The 19,323-nt window shown below is 47.4% G+C and overlaps 1 long non-coding RNA gene across 2 annotated transcripts; it reads right to left on the reverse strand.

Annotated features, from left to right (window-relative positions):
* Positions 1-7,062: 7,062 nt before the first annotated feature.
* On the reverse strand, positions 7,063-19,073 carry LOC117709939 (uncharacterized). 2 transcript variants are annotated; one of them, XR_004607022.2, is made up of 4 exons: positions 16,930-19,073; positions 16,469-16,682; positions 9,679-9,782; positions 7,063-8,062 (listed from the first exon to the last, which is right to left on the reverse strand). It is a non-coding gene; the product is annotated as an uncharacterized LOC117709939 (long non-coding RNA). The 2 variants fall into 2 exon arrangements; XR_013111147.1 differs by having other exon boundaries at positions 16,469-19,073.
* Positions 19,074-19,323: the final 250 nt, after the last annotated feature.

Raw genomic sequence — 19,323 nt, forward strand, 5'->3', positions numbered from 1 at the left:
TGGGTTCTCCTGGTGTTGGTGGGACATGGATCAGTGGTCCAAAGGAACAATTCTTTATCATCAGAGATTTCAAATATAAATGAAGGTAGCAAAAGGGATTCAAACACTCCATCACATGCTCATAAATCAGCCCCAATAAATTCCTGGCCACCCCTGTTCCATCTCTCTATCCACCCACTCCTTCCTGCCTGCCTTCCCTCCCCTGATTGCTTTCAAGCGTATCATTTTATATGGAAATATGTTAATATGCATTTCTAGATGATAAGACTCCTTTAAAGATATATCTCGTCTGCTGCTGGCATCTCACTGGAGCAGGTCGTTCCGGTAATGACTTCCGAGGAGCCAGACTCTTGGTCTCACACCCTTGAGAAGTTCCCTCTGGCACTCGTTTGAGCTTGATTGACAAGGTGAATTCCTTTGACCAATGAGACAATAAGAATACAGTTCAAGGCAGAGGCACCTGCTCACTGAGGTTCTTGGTTTTCACTGCCTTCTTGGTTTTGCTGCTCGTTGGGGATGTTTGAACTGTCATGTGATGGTGCAAAGGAGGACAGCCTAGCCTCCCTGGGAGGAAGAGTCCAGAGGTAGGAAAGCATAAGTGGGTAGATGAGTATACAGAGGGATAGATGACAGACATGGAAAGGTGATCAGGTAGATAGGTGACAAACTGGTAAATGACAGATGACAATGAGATAAATAATTGACAACAAACGATAGGTAGATAGATGATAGAGACCTTAGACGATAGGCAAAATATAGGTGATGGTGTTAGATAAATGATAGATGATAAATGCTTCCGTAGTTAGGAGCATTGGCAGCTATTACAGAGGACTGTAGTTCAGTTCCCAGCAGCAGGTCAGGTGATTCATAATCACCTGTAACTTCAGCTGCAGGGGATCCAACAGCCTCTTCCAGCCTCTGCATGTGGGCATGCTCGCACATGCTCACGCATGCGCACATGCACGCACACGCAGATGCACACGCAAGAGCACACACACGCATGCACACATATCAAAAATAGTAAAAATAAATCTTTAGATGACAGAGCCACCAGCGTTGAGGCTCCATATCTCTGTGCGAGATCAGACTGTAGGATAGACATGAGTCAGCTCAGCTGAGGTCTGCTTAAATATGTGACTCACAGGATCACCAAAGAACAAAACAGTAAAAACAGTTGTTCATTTAAACTATCAATTTTGGGGGGTGGCTTTTAATGCAGCAGCAGGTTACATATACCAAAACACAGAGAGTAATTCCTTGGTTTCATCAAAGAGCTAACTCATACTGAAATGCCGTTGAAGGTCTCATAGACTTTTCCTTCTTTCTTTTGCTTGTTACAGTCAGAAACCACATGGTCTTTCCAGCCTGGCTGACCAGTGTATCCCTTATGTCTTCTTTATAGTTTCTCAGGCTTGTAGATATTCCCTACAGTCTTATCTTGCTGAATGCTGTGGTCCTTTATCGTGTGTTTTTATGTCTCTAAATTTTCTGTAAAGAAGAAGAAAAATCAATATGAAAGTGTGATCAGATTAGGGCTTGATTTACTCTCCCCAAGGCCACTACATGGTGGCCTATGTTCTCCCTTAAGGGTTATTGATGAATGTTTGTCTTTTCTTGAGCTTCTAATTCATTAGCTGTCATAAAATGATACAGCAAAGATCCACCGTCTAGTTTACCATTGACTATTCTATAAATAGTATTAAATATAATAAATAGTATTAAATATTAAATATTAAAAACATATTAAAGATGCTGATGATGACCAACATCACTGTCACCATCATCACCAACATCATCATCTCCATCACCACCATCATCATTTTTCCCATTCATTAGTGATGTAATACATCTGCACACATTTCTTCTCTTGAAGTATCACCTCTGGGTCTTGTGGAATAGGCCTACAACCCCAGATACTTGGGAGATAGGCAGGAGTTTAAGGCTAGCCTCAGCAACTTAGCAAGATCCTGTTATAAAAATAAAAAAGCAGCAGAGGTCTGGGATAGACCTCTGTTAGGGCAGTTACCTAGCATACATGAGGTAGTAGGTTCAATCTGATCTCAGCACCCTTTCCCCAAATGCAAGCATTTGGTTACACAAGGACAGCAAGATAAATGTTTGGTTCACTCTATTTTTTTTTTGCCATTTCTCAAAATAATGTGTTGGTTTTAAGCTCCCCCAGAGACCACCACTAAGGTTTATTTTAGTCTTTGTGTGTTCTAGTGAATTTGTGGATTTAAACAATTTGGTGTGAGCTCGGTACAATTTTGGCATCTTTATTGATGCTGAAACAATACTGTCCCCGACCAGTGGGAACCAGTTCAATCATCTGTCTTGTCATTTGAAACCAACTCAGAAATAGTTTATTATCTTTGATTTTAAAATGAGTTCCCCCCCACCCCCGACTAAGTCTGGTGGTTCAGGCCTATAATCCCAGCTGCTTGAGAGGCTGAGGCAGGAGGATCACAAGTTAAAGGTCTGCCTGGGCTATAGTCAATTCAAGGCCAGTGGTCAGTTTACTTGAGATACTTTATCAAAGGGTAAGAAGAAGCTTGAAGTTGTGGTTTAGCTGGAGTACCTGCCTAACCTGTACAGGGCTCGAGGTTTAATCTCTAGTACACACACACACACACACACACACACACACACACACACACACACACGGAGGAACAAGAAAGTGAAGGCAAGTGCCTTTTCTCCAAGGATTCTTGCCTTATTTTCTCCCTGTCACACAAGGTGTTTCAGAGGCTGCGATAGAGACAGCTCTGATGGACTTTCTATTAGGACAGAAAGGCCTGAACATTTCCAGAAGGTCAAATTGCTTGGCATAGATTTGTGTTTTTCCCTGAGATAAATTTGGAAAAATTGACCACATAAGAGCACACCATTACCGCATCTGCAAAAAGCAGTGGACTCGAGAGGTGACACCTCATCATGAATCACTGTTTTCTTGTGGGTGACAATTGAGATGGAATCTCATTTTTGTTAATAAAGGGGCCGAAGACACTGTGATTTCTGAGCTGGTTGAGTCTGCATCTGGGAGATCCAAAGATGTACAGGTTCTCAGAATGTGGGGTCGAAGTTCCCGCCGAGTCTGGGAACTAATCTGTCACTTGGGAAGGCTCAACAGGGGGCCGAGGGACCACCCGTGTGTCGCAGTCTTGTCCAAGATGGTGTGAGGAGTGACGCTAACAGAACTTTTTCCAACACATTTTGAGCTCAAAATAAGATGTTACACAGAGCAACAGCTGGCTTCACCTTTTCTTTGCCAGGGGCACTACTGTACCCAGAACTCTCCCATTTAATTCTTTATCCAAATGAATACATGGGCCAAAAAGCTCTGTTGGATTGGGGGGATGGCTCAAAAGATAAAGTTCTATGAAGCATGAGGACAGTAACTGGAATCCCTGGAAAACAGGGAAATGCTGGATGGGCAAGGCAGCCCACCTGCAATTCCAGCCTCAAAAAGCAGAGACAGGGGATCTCCAAAGCCAACTGACTAGCAAGACTGGAGTTATAGGTGAGCTCTGGGGTTGAATGAGAGAGCCTACCTCAATAAGTAGGCAGAAGGAATCATGAATGCTTTGTGATATTAACCTTGCACCTCCGCATACATGCATACCCATGTGAATATGCATCTGTACCCACACCCAATACAGGTCCACACACATGTAAATATGTATATACACATGAAGAAAATGGGGAAAAGAAAGCTGTCAGTTCTCAAGTCTCTCTCTCTCTCTCTCTCTCTCTCTCTCTCTCTCTCTCTCTGTGTGTGTGTGTGTGTGTGTGTGTGTTCATAGCTTCCAGGTTTCTTAATGGGCCTGATATTTGTTCCTGCTGTGTCAAGACTAATGCAGGCTCCCCTGACCTCATACCTTGGCTGATGGTGCTGGCTACGACAGGGATGGGTAACTGAGCTTTTTCTGTGTGCCAGGCTGTTCCAAGCAGGCATGCATAGCTCTGTTCACTTAAGACCCAGTCAGCTCTCTTCTACACAGTGACTTGCTGACAGGGCTTCCCAGCATGGAATTTGCCTCCTGTTGTGGTTGGCTCTTACACACCTTGAGAGGAATCCTTTGGAAATCTGAGTTGGATTGTGTCACTCTCAGAGACCTTCAATGGCCTTCTGCCATACTGTGACTGACAGATAAAACTCAGTGGTCCACAAGCCCCTTACTAGATGGCACCTCTACATTAGCCATGTTTTGGGGGAGCTAGTCCTTCACTCTGTCAGGCATTCTTTCAGAATCTCTGCCTGGATGGCTCCCTTTCAGTCTGCTTCTTTCCATGTCTATTCAGACGCCACTTCCCTGATGAGCTGTCTGTCTGTCGTCACTCTCTATGGAGCCCTTCCCTCCATCCCCTCAGTGTCTAGCCCCTTCCTCCTCAGCATTTCCACCAACTGCTACTATGCAGTCTCTTCATTATCATCTGCCTCCACTTTCTGCGACGTGAACGCATGACAATGCCACCTTTATCTGTATCCCAAGCTCTCAAGACAGTGACAGGCACACAGTGATCAGTACATATGAGCTGAGTGAATGGTGGCTCTTAACGCCACAGCCTCAATGATGCCACTTTCTCCAGCTGTACAGACAAAGACGTCAGGGCAGGGCTGCTGCCTTCCATAGCTGACACTGTCCAGGATCTCACAGCAAGTAAATGGGAAGATGGGTGGACCCATCAAGCTACCATTGGCCACCAAAGCTGTGAGCCACAGGCTATCCCATGCTCGTCCCCTCTCTGCCATAGCATTTTCAAAAAGATGTCATCTTTCTCTGCAGGATCTGGAACTGCCTGAGATCTGCCAAATTGCTATTTGTTTCTCTGCTATGGAATTCTAGCATCACAAAGCAGAAGACAGCCAGAGGCCCTGTGACCTCCACAATTAGTGGTCCATTCTATATGCACAGGGCCCTGTGGGCAGTGACTCTTCAGGATGTCCCAGCATGGCGGTGCTCCTGTGCTCCATTGCCACAGAGACGTCTGCTAAACAGAGCGCTAGGTGGAAGCTGAAAGCATTGAAAAGTCATCCCTGAGACCCTTCACATCCCTATCCCAAAGACTTTGAAGGTGTGAGGTCAGAGGGAAGAGAAGGCCTGAGAGGAACGACCTCACCAGGCTGCAATTTTGATTTGATAATGTCATTTTAACATCAAAATGGCCACTGATGTCTCCTCTCTTACCCCACTTTTTTTTGCTTTCATTTTAAAAATCCTATTTCTAGGCTTATCCTCAGAAAGAGCATTGACTTTTTATGTGTAGTTCTGTGAATCATGGTACACAGTATGACTACCACTCCCCAGAGTATCCTTTGAGCTATTATAATGGAGTATATCCTTTCCAACTTCCTCCCACTGGCAATTCCCAGTAGCCTTTCCATCCATCTGGTATTCCTTCATCCAGAATGTCTCAGAAATGGAAGCCTATGATATAGAGCCTTTTGGATCACATGATAAACATTGTAACCTTGTAAGAGACTATCAAATTGGCTTTGTGGAGACCACATTCTTGCCACTAGTCCTCACCAGCACTTCATACACTATTCAGAAAAATCTTTTACGCTATGCTAGGCATGTCATAGCAGCTGATGAAGAATGGGGAACACCTTTGTGCTTACTGATCACCCCTGTGTCTGTGTTGATGATGTGTCCAAATGCCTTTATATCAAAGATGTTGCCTCTTCTATTTGTGTCAGACTGTTGTGTGTCCCAGGCATTCTGCTGCCTTCTCTGGGGATCCAAGGCCTGAGTGCTGATTTAACATTGCTCTTTTGAGAATCTTGACCATGTGCTGGAAAGCTGGGGGTGGACGCCTGTTATCTAGAACTAAGAACCGCAGCAGCTGTATTCCAAATTTAGTAACTGAGAAAATTCTTCCAGGCTGTCTACTCCAATCCCATTTTCTGCTTCTTAAAAAGGAGCCAACGGGAGTGCAGAGAGGTTGTGCTTTGCTCACATCTCACAACTAGAGGGCTGGTGAATTAGACCAAGAACTTCTACCAACTAACTTGATCTTTCAACATCCCAAGAGCTTGTTACTGTAGGCCTCAGGCACTGTGCAACATGTGGTCCTGGTCCCTGAGAGGGTTTGAGAGAGAAAAGCAAGGCAGGAACATTTGAGAGAGGGAAGATACATGTGGCTGTCCTAGTGGCTTGCCACCCTGGAGGAAACAGAGAGAAGACAGCTTTGGTTAAGCCAAACTTCTAGGAGGGAGGGCATCTCAGGGTCGAGTTTGGAGAGAAACCCAAGATCAAGGTTATGACTGTGAAAATGTAATCTCATCAGGAGCACGTGTACCTGGTGTGGAAATAGTATATAGGGCAATGGTCAGTTTTCCTATTTGGTAATAGCCCCGTGAGTCTCCAAATGAGTTTCTGTTTGGTTGCCCTTATGATACTTTCTAGCGCTGCTTTGACTGTGTTTTCTCCATTGCCTTGTTTTCTGGGCCTCTCTAGTGGGGAGCACCTTGGTGACCCCCTCCTTCAGTCCACACTGCAGCTGCCAGAATTTAAATCCAGCGAGCAGCTTCTCGGATTTGCTTCGAGTTGAAATCAATATTTGCTGAGAAGAATGCATCTTAATTTCAGTGGCCAGTTCTCTGGGCGAGAATTGCTCTAAAACAAACCTCCAAACCCACAGACTTAATGCGTCCTAGTTCAGTTGTTTAGTAAATCTCTCCGCACAGAGAAAAATCCATTAGTCGTCAGGCAGGGATGCATGGGGGAAGGGAAGAAGTGGAAGCTTCAAGGAGGTCCCAACAGCAAGCAGAGGTGGAACTTAGAACCCCAGGGACACAGGGAGGTCCCCAGCTGTGTCTCCGGACCCAACCAGGACTGTTCCAGTCTTTGATGAGCCAGGAGACCTCGCCAGGATGTCAGTGACAGGACACCACTGAAAGAACACGTGGGAAACATCCTGAGCCATCCCCAGCCTCTCCCCCGCCCCTGCCTGCCTGCCTGAGGGAAGTGTTTTCTAATTGCCAACTGTCCCATTCTAAATCTACAAGGAGGCAATTGATTTTTTTTTTTCTTCAGCAGGACGAGAGGAAAGCAATCATTTACCCCAGAACACAGACTTTAATGAATCTGTGAAAAAGGCGAGGTCACCCTGATTACATCTGTCCTGACAGACTGGAATGGCTCCTTATGCTCTTAGGACTCTCTAAGCCAAGGGGGCTCAGGATCCGGTTTCCTCTCCTGCTTCCTGAACTCTGCTGAGTCAGACTGGATCCCTACCAGGAGATCTTCTACCTGGAAGGCAGGCGACAGGGGCATAGGATACACTGTAGACACATTATGGAGAGGTAACAGGACTCTTAGGGGAGAATTGGGACTTTTGACTCCCTATAGAGCGTGGCAGAGTCCATCTCTGCCATTTCCTGACTGTGTGTCCAGGGTTGATCTCTTTATCCATCAGTTTCTTCAGTAAACGACAGAGTGCTGTTAGAACTCAAGGTAATGAATCTCGGTGGGCTAGACAAGGTGACAAAGGCTGCCACTTTAGTATCTCAGTTTATCCTGTCTCTATCATGACTTGAATATTGCTTGTTTCGTGTTGTAAAGCAGACACAGAAGGGGAAGGAAGAGCCTACACAGGGTTGGAAATGATCAAGAATTGGTATATGGGAGGGCTCTCCGCTGTCAAAGTGGGGGGAGATCAGCAGTGAGGTCATTAGGCAGAAGCAGGATGCCAGAGACTGCTGGGAAAGCATGCTCCTTTGCCTCCGGGAGTCTTAGCTTCAGATACAACCTTTCATACGTTTAGCTTAGTCTATCTCAGAGTTTTGGGGGTGGGCAGCCGACACTCAGAGAGCTGAAGACGAGAACAGTCCTGGCGATGATGGGTCTCCACACCTCAGTTCTCAGGCGTTCTCTTCCGTGGTCCGACTCCACCTTTCCTTACCTCTTTCTGTAGTTGGCCCTGGGCACCCAACAGACAAGGAGGCAGAAAGCCGAGGTGGTGTTAATGAAGGGGGAGGAGGGAGCAGAGAGGAAGAGGTATTTTTACCTTGAATTATTTTTATTAAATGTCACAACGGCTCCGCAGCACTTGGGATCTGAGTAGACAAATCAATGAAAATAATTATAGCGAACATCCTGCCTTTCCACTTTCCCTCCCTGTCAGCCTCCATAGCTCCCTGGGCTGGCAGAGAAGCACATTGCCTCGACTTGCACTCCAGCCCCTGGGGAGGGAGCAGGACTGGCTCCTCTGACCTCAACCCTTTCTTCACTTTTGTTTGTAGCAGCATACATGCTGGCCTGGCTTGGGGCTGGCATTTTGAGGGGAGGAACAACTCTAACAGCAGCAGAAAAAATGAGCCAGAGGCCAGAGAGCGACAGGTAACTCCTATGGGGACTTAGACCCTAGGAAGGAAGCTTTTAGTCTTAGAATTCATTTATGGCTTAGAAACAAACCTAAGAAGCTTAATATTTCTAATCAGGTGATGCGATTAATCAAAGTCACATAAATGAAGTCTGCAAGAGTTATTCATCCATATGTACATCCAGCATCCATCCATCCATCCGTTCATCTGTCCATCATCCATTTATCCATCCAACCAACCATCTATCCATCTATCCATCCATCCATCTACTCAACCATCCATCCACCCACCCATCCACTCACCTAACCATCTAGCCACCCATCCAACCATCCATCTATCATCTATCCATCCATCTATCCTACTATCTGTCCACCCATCCATCCTTCCATATATCAACTCAACCATCCATCCATCTATCCCACCATCTAGCCATTCATCATCCACTCAGCCAGCCAGCAATCATTTATCCATCCATCCTACCATTTAACCATCCAGCATTTATGAAACACCCATCCACTTATCCATCCAGCCATCCACCATTTATTTATTTGTTCATGCATCCTTCCTCCCATCCATCCACTCATGCATTCCATAATACTTTTTTTTCTAAGACCCAGTAAGGAATTTGTGTGTAAAAGCCCATATTTTGCCATTTAAGAGTTAGCTGTATGTAGTGACATTTATTTGTATTAATGAACTTCCTGGACCCCGTGGCTTCTGGCTGGGTTCATTCCATGGAGATGTGCTAGAAGGAGGTGGGTAAGGCCAGGTATTCAGTTTCTCATTTCTCCCCAGGGGATCCATCAACCAAAACCGTGGCTGTGGGTTGGTGGCCATTTCCACGTGTCTTTTCCCATACTTGGGGGAGCTGGAAAACTCCTTCCAGGAAAAGGGTGCCTTTGAGTACCTGCTCTCAGGTACTTCCACATTCCTGTGGCATCCCTGGCCCTGTTCATGTCTTTGCAAGTAAATGTTTTACTCAATGTGCTCAGATGGATTTTACTTCCTGCTGAGACTGACTGATAGCCTGGGCCACCTGGCCTGAGCCCATCATTTTATCTCACAGAATCTCAGTTTCTCCATGGGTATAGTGAGGGCATGAGATAAGCTTTGCTCAGGGTAAAGAGGTAACTTCACAGAGGTGACCAGCTGATTTAGAGGCAGAGCTGGGAGGTAAAATCCCAACAATCAAACCCAAAGCCTACCCTCTTTCTATCTGCTAGAATCTGGGCCCCATGCTGATGTCCTGAGCATTCAGGGGGTTATAAAAACAGACAATCATGATATATAAAGGTCTCCAAACATTCTCCAGCCACTCAGGACAACCCTGGTTGGGTTGTTGTGGGTACCTGGTACTCCTCATGCAGGTGAGCTTGAGGTGTGGTGCTGGGGACTGTCAGTATCTTTTGTCCTGCTTGTGTATCACAGCCTGTCTGCAGGTCCCACTTGCTGGCTGCAATCAAGAAACACACGGCCTGGTGTTGGTTGATATCATTAAGGGAGTCATTGTCACATTTTCTTCTTGTCTGAACAAATAAGACCTTAGCGGGGAGGACTCAGAATTTAAAAATAAGTTTTTATTTATGAGTGTATGTGTGTGTGTGTGTGTGTGTGTGTGAGGGTGGTTGGTGGCAGAGACAGAGAGACCACGAGACAAACATAACACACACACACACACACACACACACACACACACGCACGCACACGCACACACACAGAGAAAGCAAGAGCAAGAGAGCGAGCGAGAGAGAGAGAAAGAGAGAGAGAGAGAGAGAGAGAGAGAGAGAGAGAGAGAGAGAGAGAGAATGTACATGTGCTCAGGTGCCTACAGAGACTGGAATCACATCCCCTGGATCTGGAGTTAAAACTAACTGTGAGCCACCTCACAGTTCAGTATTGGAAACTGAACTCTCGGGTCTTCTGAAAGAGCAGTAAATGTTCATAACTGCTGAGTCATCTCTTGTAGCCCCAGAGGGCTGGTTTTGTTGAGTGATCCCCAAGTGCCAGGCACTTTGCAAAGAAGGTCTTTCCTTTCCTCTCCCTGCAGTGCAGACAGCAGGGATTTTCTATCCTAGATTTCCCGTGTGGTAACCTAGACAGAGAAAGGGGAGAAACTCACAAGAGGTCCTCTGGGTTGTGCTTCCTGTGAACATGCAATCTTCCTGTACTACGAGGGTGAGCTGCGCAGGGTAAGGCTAATCTGCTTTATTTGATCAGCCACACACAGCTCTTTTGTGTTAGCAAGTGTACTCCCTCAACCTGTGTCTTCTGCCCCATTCTCTTCCACAGCTCACTGCTTTTTAAGTTATTTGACTATTTACTTTTATTTCATGTGTGTGCACGTTTTACTTGCAGGTATATCTGTGCACCACGTGTGTACAATGCCCGTGGAGGCTGGAAAAGTGTTGGATCCCCTGGAACTAAAGTGACAACAGATGGTTGTTAGCCATCGTGTGGATTCTGGGAACCAAACTGTGTCACACTGGGAGAGCAGTTAGTGCTCTGAACCACTGCACCATCTCTGCAGCCCCAGCTCGCTCTTTCTTGGCAAGAGTATATTTAAGTCTCCTGGATCCTTAACACAAGCATCACAAAACCTTGTTTCCTTTTACGGGTATCACATACTGTTGTTTCCCTGTTTCAATTTCTTGCTCACATGCTGCTTGCTGCTGTAGCTAGGCTTCTATCCTGTCAAGCCAGGGTCCAGAAAAGGCTGTCAGGGACCTCCTGGTTACTAGTTTCTATAGGAATGAGATAGTTCTCCCCTTCAGCTTCACCCATTCATCTGGCAAATGTAGCTGAGTTCCTGATGTGTGTTGGGCATGATGGAACACATTAGGTACTAGAGAAGAACCATTAAACAAAATATTAAAACACCCTTCGTGCTGGCCAGTTTTATGTCAACTTGACACAAGCTCGAGCCACTTGAAAGGAGGGAGTTTCAGCTGAGAAAATGTCTCCACAAGATCCATCTCTAAGATATTTTCTTAGTGAGTGATTGATGGGAGAGGGCCCAGCTCATGGTGGGTGGGGCCATCCCTGGGCTGGTGGTCCTGGGTTCTAGAAGAAAGCAGGCTGAGCAAGCCATGATGAGAAAACCAGTGAGCAGCATCCTTTCATGGCCTCTGCATCAGCTCCTGACTCCAGGTTCCTGTTGTGACTTCCTTTGATAATGTGGAAGATAAGTCAAATAAACCCTCTCCTTCTGAATTTGTTTTTGGTCACGCTGTTTCACCACAGCAATTGAAGCCCTAACGGAGACACTCTTTTTCCATGGGATGTGCATCCATGTGAATGGTAGATAATTGGCAAGCACATAGTGTAAAGCGGAGGAGGTAGATGGGTGTGTTCTTGTGGGAGAGGCACTGGATCATCTGTGAGAAAGTAAGATTTAAGTTTAGAGCTGAGGTGAAAGGTAAAAGCAGGGAGGACATGCATACATGTTGAGATGGGGGTTTTAGGCATGAGAGTGGCAGCTGTTAAGGTCCTGAGGTAACCGTGCACTGGGCATCTTAAGGAGTATTAGGAAAACCTGTGTTTCCAGGAAGGAAGGGAGTCAGGAGTAGATGAGACCAGAGTTAACAAGGGCCTGGCCATGCTACCCCAGAGGCTGGAATAAGGAAGTCTGGCTGTTTTGAAGCAAAGAACTGTGGTAAAGAAATGATTGATTTGGTTTAGATTTGAGAATAATGTTTTGTTGCCAGCAGAGATTAACTGATGGGGGACGAGGGACAGGTTGCCAGGCCTCCTCTGCAGTGCTTGCCCTTTGAGCTACCTTCCCTTTCTTGTGGCGCTTGCTCACCTTCCTGTCTGCCTCTCTCATCTGGCTTAATCTGCTGAAATGATTGTTCTGTCTTCCCTTCTGCTGTTAAGGTGTGAGCTGTTGGCTCTGTCCACGGTTCTGAAGTCCTGTCTGCACGAATGTAAGTGCTGCTGTGCACCAGAACCCATCTGTCCCTGACCTATCAGTGCCTGGCACACTCATGGCTGCTGCATGCCAGATGGGTTTATCCAGCAGTTTACTGGAATTCCCCACTCAATATCTTCAGGCTCTAGCTAATCGAGGGTAATGAAACTTCTGAAGGCAAAACTATGGACAAGGAGGGATTCTGTATATTGTGGACAAGGGTGCACAAGACAAGGAACCCCTGGAGGAGATTCTAGAACAAAAGCTGTGGCTGCAGAACTGGCAGTGTCAGAGAAAGCCATCACTTGGCAAGGAGGTGCCACCCCCCTGAAGACCCAGTTATGCACCCCGAGTGAGCTCTAATATCTTAGGCCAATTACTTATCTCTCCAGCTAAACCTCGAATGTCAGTTGCAAAATGGAGAGAGAATTGTCTACCCCTGGGGATGTTGAGGGCTGAAGTTACTAAAATGTGTCACAGCAGGATGCCTGGCACAAATAGGCTCCAGAAACAGATGTAGACAGGAACGGAATGTGAAGAACCTGTGCCAGCGGGGCAAAGACTTCCACCTGAATGTCTGACAGAAGCCTGTTGAAAGAGCCGGTCCTCCAAGGAGAGCTTATAGATGGAAAGCTTATAGATGGGAAAAAAAAAAAAACAGATGGAAATCGATGCAAAGAAGCCATCTGAACAAAGGCCCCTGAAACCTTTTGTTCTTGTTGTTTTTTTTTTCCTTTGCCATGATGCTCAAGATCAAGATGCTAGAGAAAACCCAATCCCAGCACCCGGCACCATTCTTGACAGGTCCTAGAAACCCATCTGTGTTGGATGCATACCCAGTGCACGAGGAAGTGTGTATGCCTCTCCCTGTCCCTATGGGATGCCTGTCATAACCTTTACTATGTCATCAGCAGTGCTTTCCTTTCACAGCCCAGCAGTAGGAAGCTGAGAAGCACAGAAGGACATCCTACAGCTGGCATGGGGGACAGCCCGAAGCACAGCCATCCTGTTTTCTTGCACTGGAACAATCTGACAGTCAAGCCTCCAGCATTAGTCTACAACAATTTCAGGGACAAACTTGCCACATGCCAAACATTTTCTCGAGTAGATGGTGTAATGTGTGCCTAGCACCCTTAAAGCCCAGGAGCTCCTGCAGAATACAGGAATGGTCTACTCCTGAGGGTCCAGAGTGGTCTCGCCCAGGATTAACCAGCTCCCACAAACCCAAAGTGGGACAATCTGCAGTACTGTTCTAGGTTTGGCTGAGTTGCTAATACCATTGCCTGGTTGTGACATTATATAAGATGAACACATCTCAAAACAAAAGAAACAAAAGCAAAGTATACCAATCAGGAAAACAAACAAATAAACAAGTGTTGTAGGTGCATATAAAGCTACCTGATACTGTGTGTAATATCTTTTCAATGCCAGGCAACTTGTTAGCTTCCTAACATGTATCTTCTAGGATATTTGCAAACACGACCCCATGCTTGGCAAAGGTTTCTGCAAGCATGCTGGATGGAAACTCTCATCTGAAGTGGTATGTAAACTTTTAAACTTTATTTTCCCAGTCAGTCCAGTCCTGGGCTGGCTCCTATAGTGATTAATTTCAAGCCTTTCCAACCCACCAGCAGCACCTTCCTTTCACAGCCCAGCAGTAGGAAGCTGAGAAGCACAGAAGAACATCCTACAGCTGACACGGGAGAAAGTGTTTGGATGGAGCCACCTTTGCCACTGCGCCATGTGACTAGGTCCTCATGCAATCCTGTTCTCAGACTGTCTTAAAACCTTAGTATACCTGAGTCTGTCTAGATCATTCCACCCTGTCACCCATCTTATAGTGGGGCATGCTGAGGCGGGGGAAGGGGGAGAAGAGAGAGAGGGGGGGAGGAGAGAGGGAGAGAGGAGAGAGGGAGGGAGGAAAGAGAGAGAGAGAGAGGGAGGGAGGGAGGGTGATGGGCTAAGATATTGGTGGGAGGTCATGATGGGCTACCCTGAATGTGCTGTTCAGGGGGTCGGTGTGCAGGGAGGATGCTACTTCCACATTTTGGGAAGAGCCAAGAACCAGAAATCAGAGAACTACAGAGGAGAAACTCTCACTTTTTCAGGCTTCTAGGTAATCAAAAGTGCCTGTCTGTCTCTGTTCTCTCCTCTGGGTTTTGCAGAGAAATAGGCATAGGTACCAGCTACGTACAAAGTTCAATAAGCTCTGGGGGTGGGGGGGAGGATTGTGGGAGGGGATGACTAGGAGGGGGGCAGTGAGCAGTAGTAAGTAAAAAATTAAAAAATAATCTAGGCCATGCTGAGCCCCCCACCCCCACTCCCCCCAGCTCCCCTAGCCTGGATGATTCTCTGCCCTTGGGTTTAAGGTCAGAGCCATGGAACTCACCAGAGTAGAGGAAATCCCCACTGGACTTGAGCTTTGTAATCTGCCTGCCCATCTTGGCTGGGTAACCTGGTAGGTCATTTTAATTTTCCTGAAGCTTTTGACTTTCCTTGGATCTCTAATCAGATAAGGGATCTGTGGCACAAGCGTGTGTGTGTGTGTGTGTGTGTGTGTGTGTGTGTGTGTGTGTCTCCACACTGGGAATGGCTCACTTTCTTTCCTCCTCCCCTCCCTCTTCTTTCCCTTGCTCTCCTAGCTCTGCTTCCACAATCTCTTCTCTCCCTCTCTTCCTTTCTCCCTCCCTCTCTCTCTCCATAATCACTCCCGTCTCTTCCAGAATGCTTAATGGAGTTCCGAGACAGAGGAAGGAGGGTTTCATCTCCAAGCAGGAGCCAGCCCCACTCCCTCTTCCTGTTGCTTGCAAAGTGCATTTGGCATTGGTGAGAGTGCATCATGGGAGAGGGGGAGCACTCCTCCATTTGGAAATGGACATTTTTTTTTGCCACCCCCAGCTCTGTTGTCATTGGTCCCACCTAACTAAAGAGGCCAGTGCAGTCTGCAGTCTCGGTGGCAAGCCAGCATCAGACTAAGAAGAGTGGATGCAGTGAGAGGCATAATTAGAAGAGAGGGGAGGCTGGCGGCTGTGGGGCGCCCAGGCAATGCCCAGCAAAAAGGAGCCCAGTAAGGGGCCTCTAATAGCTCATCCCTGTACTTGTTGAAAACCTGTGGTCTTCCCTTCCAGCCTATCTGCCTGGCAAAGCGCAGCCCAGCTGGTGCCCGGACAGTGTGCCCAGCCCACTCTGTTTTGGAGAGTTCCCAGCTTCTGGGGCAGTGGGCATTCTCAGGTTCAGGGTTGGAGGTGGAGTGTATTCTAGTCGCGGGAGGGGAGCTCCTAGCAGAGCAGCAGAAGAGAAAGGTTTGGATGCTTTCCTGGCAGATCCCTTCCTGGCCCTCAGTGTGTCAGGCATAGTGGTCTGCACACAATAGATACTTGATTAATAAATACTTATGGTTGTTAGCTGAATTTTCTAATGACGGCTTTGGACTAGACCAATCACCTGCTAGCCATTCCAGGGTTGGAGCCTATGAGCTTATATGCTATTCTGGGGTTCAGGTGAGGGACTCTAGTGAGGCATAGGAGCATTTAAAGTACGGCTTCTGCCTCATCCCAGGACTGTATAGAGAAGGAGGGAACACGGATATGACAGAGAACAGCTCAGCGCCTGCTTGCATCTTCTCGAAACACAGAATAGTCACAGTGTATGGGGGGCTTCAAGGACCTTTTCTAACTCCACCACCTACAAATAAAGTGTCCCCAAACCCAGGGAAGACTTGTTCATGGCCTTGTGGAATCTGGCAACTGAGTTAGGAGATAAAGGTCTGGTGACTCCTAGAAAAGTGCTCTTTCAATGAGAGCAGCATGTTGTGTCCAGACAGTGAAGACCTGGAGAGAACCATTGTCCTGGTACAAAGGTGGAGCCCGAATACTTGGGCATGGAGATTCCATGAAAAGTACTCTTAGGATTCTGAAAAAGAAGTCTCCCTGCTCCCCCCTCCTCCAATCCCCATTTGTAGCTTCTGGTCATTTAGATTGGCTTGCTCATTTGTTCATTTACTCACTCTCTCAATTATTTATTCAGTGACTGTTTTATGAGCAAGCATAGGAGTGGGGACCACCAAGTCCTTGCTGGAAGGAGCTGATGGTCTGCTACCCCAGGTTGCCCATTGCTGTCCCCCACCCCAGGCTCTGGCTCTTTGTGAGCAACCTGTCAGGCCTCTAGATGATATTCCTGCTTCTCCAGCTCTTTAGCTACCCTTCCAGAACTCTGTGGTCAGCACTTCTTACCTGGACCAGCTTTTCGAGTGGAGACAAAACTCTTCCTCTGGGGCGGAGGTGCCTTCTACATGAGGCTCACAGTAAGCAGATGGGGCTTCCTCGAGGGCAATGATAGCAACAGGGTGCTTTGGCTTGATGTCTGTCTTGTCCCTGGCTCTCCTGCAGTCTATGCATTGTTCTGCAGCTTCAGTCACTCTGAGAATAAGACTGAGTCTCCCTGTCTCTGCGGAGGGGCATGGGAGAGAACTCAGCTGACTGCCTGATAGGACTCTGCCTGATAGTCTGCACTTCTGAAATGAAAGGCCTGTCAGTACCTCTGCTTGGAAGCTACTTCCTCTGTGATAAAGGTTCTTTCAGGAAGTAGATCTGGCCTTTGTGCCATGTTTCCAAACTCTGTGCTGCCACCCCACACCCCTGCATCTACCTGTTTAGACCCTGCCATCCCTCTGCTCTGCTCTGTGGCAATCTACCTTCTCTGAGCCTAAGGAGTGGTCATGCTCCCTCGAAGCGAAGCCCTCAGCTCCAGGGAGAACAGCCTAGAAGAAAGGAATCTGGGTTTAGATGCTCAAGGAATCCCTTTTTTCCTGCTCTGTGAGCGGAGGCAGAGCTGCAGCAAGGCTGGTGAGTGGTCACATACCACCCATGACGTCATCTCTCCCTGGGAGCAGGAAGAGGAAAATGGACCAAGTGTGTAAGGAATCCAAGTGAGGCTGGGAGTCTCTGAGCTGTTGTTTATAGACTGTGGACAAAGGTACCTGGGAGTAAGAGGCCATCCTGGTCGCCTTAGCATTGCCTCCTCCGCCCTAACCTTCCCCTGCACAGTGTTCACTCTGCTTCCATTATCTGAGGACCAAGTGGAGAACAGCTCAGCCCTTAGAGGAATGTATGGCTTTGCTCCTTTCTCTGGCTGTTAATAGAACCAGCAGCTGTCCCCAGCCATGTGTGGCTGGCCTGACACTCCAAGATGACCAGAGGTGGAGCCTAGCCAGGGAGAGGACTTTACTCAGCTCTGTTTCCCACAGGGCCCAAAGCTGATATCACGCAGGGAGTGCAGAGAGACAGAGCAATTGATCTGGAGGTGGGGACTTGAGTGTAATAATCACAGCTTCCATTTATCGAGCTCCTCCTGAGAGCCAGGCAGTACTCCAGTCCTTCCTGTGGCATTATCTCATTTAATCCTTTCACTAACCCCAGGAGGCGTGTAGCAATTGCTGTTGGCTTACTTTGTGGAAACTGGAACTCAGAGAGGTTAAGGGACTGGCTCCCGGTCACACAGCTGGCAAAGGGGAAGGGCTGGGGGCTGAAGGAAAACCGTCTTACGTTCTTTGTTGGTGCTAAGAAGAAGAATCCAAGAGTAGACAGACATGGTGCCACACCCATGGAACAATATCTCACACTTAATTCTGCATGGGGCAGGTGAGAAAAGCAGGCAGGGAGACAGTCTATTGCCAGGTCATCATTCTTCCAGTGGGGCTATGTCTTGAGCAGGAGAAGCCACTCGAGTGTTGTTGGAGAGAAGCTCTTGTGTTAAATGGAGGGTCTTTGGGGGTACATCTCCCCCATATTATGACTCACTGGGATCTCCCACTTATACAGTGTGTGTGTGCATGTGAGTCTGTGCATGGGGGGGGGGTGAGCAAGAGTGCTTTGCTAATTCACCTCATAGGCTGGGAGACCCTGGGAAGACACCCCATGTTTAATGGATGAAATGGATGAGGCTGAAAACACTCTTGGAGGTGGACTGTGAGGGTCTCAAAGTTCACTGGAGACCATGGAAGGAACAGGTCACAGGAGCAGAGTAAGTGTGTGGAGTCCTACAGATAATCAAAGGCTCAGAGAGAGCTCAGGATGGCTTTGAGAAAGGGTTTCATGGTACAGTATTTGTCCTTTAGTTTAGCTTAATAAACTCTAGGTCAAAGCCAACCCTTCCTCCAGAGGACTTGTTAATCCTGGAAACACACCAGCACAATGAGGAAACAGAGGCACATCTTCTAAGCATCTGCTGTCTGTCAGGCACTGTGACAGCACATCCGTTAACTCAGCATGTGAGTTGGGGAGGGTCTGTTCTGTTCTCTATATCCTATTTGTTAGGACAGGCTTGCGTATCCCGATCTGGCCTTAAATTCACTATGCAGCCAAGAATGAGCTTATGCATTCGATCTTCCTCCTGCCATCTCCTAAGCACTGGGAATACAGGTATGTGATGTCTGTGAGCGCTCTAACAATGGAGTACCACCCCCAGCCTCAACGTTGTGTTTTACAGCAGGATCTGGAGATGCAACACAGGATGGCCAAGAAGACCCTGGGCCCAGAGAGGGTCTGCTCCTTTTATTTCTCCATTCTCCTGGAACATGAATGGAGCTTGTGCTCCCTACTCTGTCTTCTGTCCCCTCATTTCACCTTCTGCTATGGATTTCTCTGATGGGATTCTCCTGTTCCCTGAGATGTGGCAACCAGCCACTGGGCCCAGACACGTCAGTCTTGAAGGCTCCCTCTGGGCCTTGTGCTGTGGTTCTCTGAGGCACTGTCATTTTGGTGTCATCTGGAGGCCATGGGCCCTGGTTTAAGTTCCAGGTGACAGCTGTGGTCTGGTCAAATTGTGTAACCTCAGCAAGCCATCCCTCCCCCCCCCCCCCAACTTCAATTCCAATTATGAAAAGGGACCAGTCAGGCTCCTGGACTTCCCCACTCCTTCCTGGCCTGGCTGCTCTGCTCTGTATTTTCTGACTCTGAGGCAAGTTAATCATGTGGCGTTTGTGACTTCTGCCTCTACCATTTGCTAGCGCTGTGACAGCGGGCAAGTTATTAACCTCTGTGACTCTCTGGAATTTCCTCATCCGTGAGGTAATACTCGCCTTGTGGGA

This window comes from Arvicanthis niloticus, chromosome 6, assembly GCF_011762505.2.
Source record: "Arvicanthis niloticus isolate mArvNil1 chromosome 6, mArvNil1.pat.X, whole genome shotgun sequence".
Classification (NCBI taxonomy): Eukaryota; Metazoa; Chordata; class Mammalia; order Rodentia; family Muridae; genus Arvicanthis; species Arvicanthis niloticus.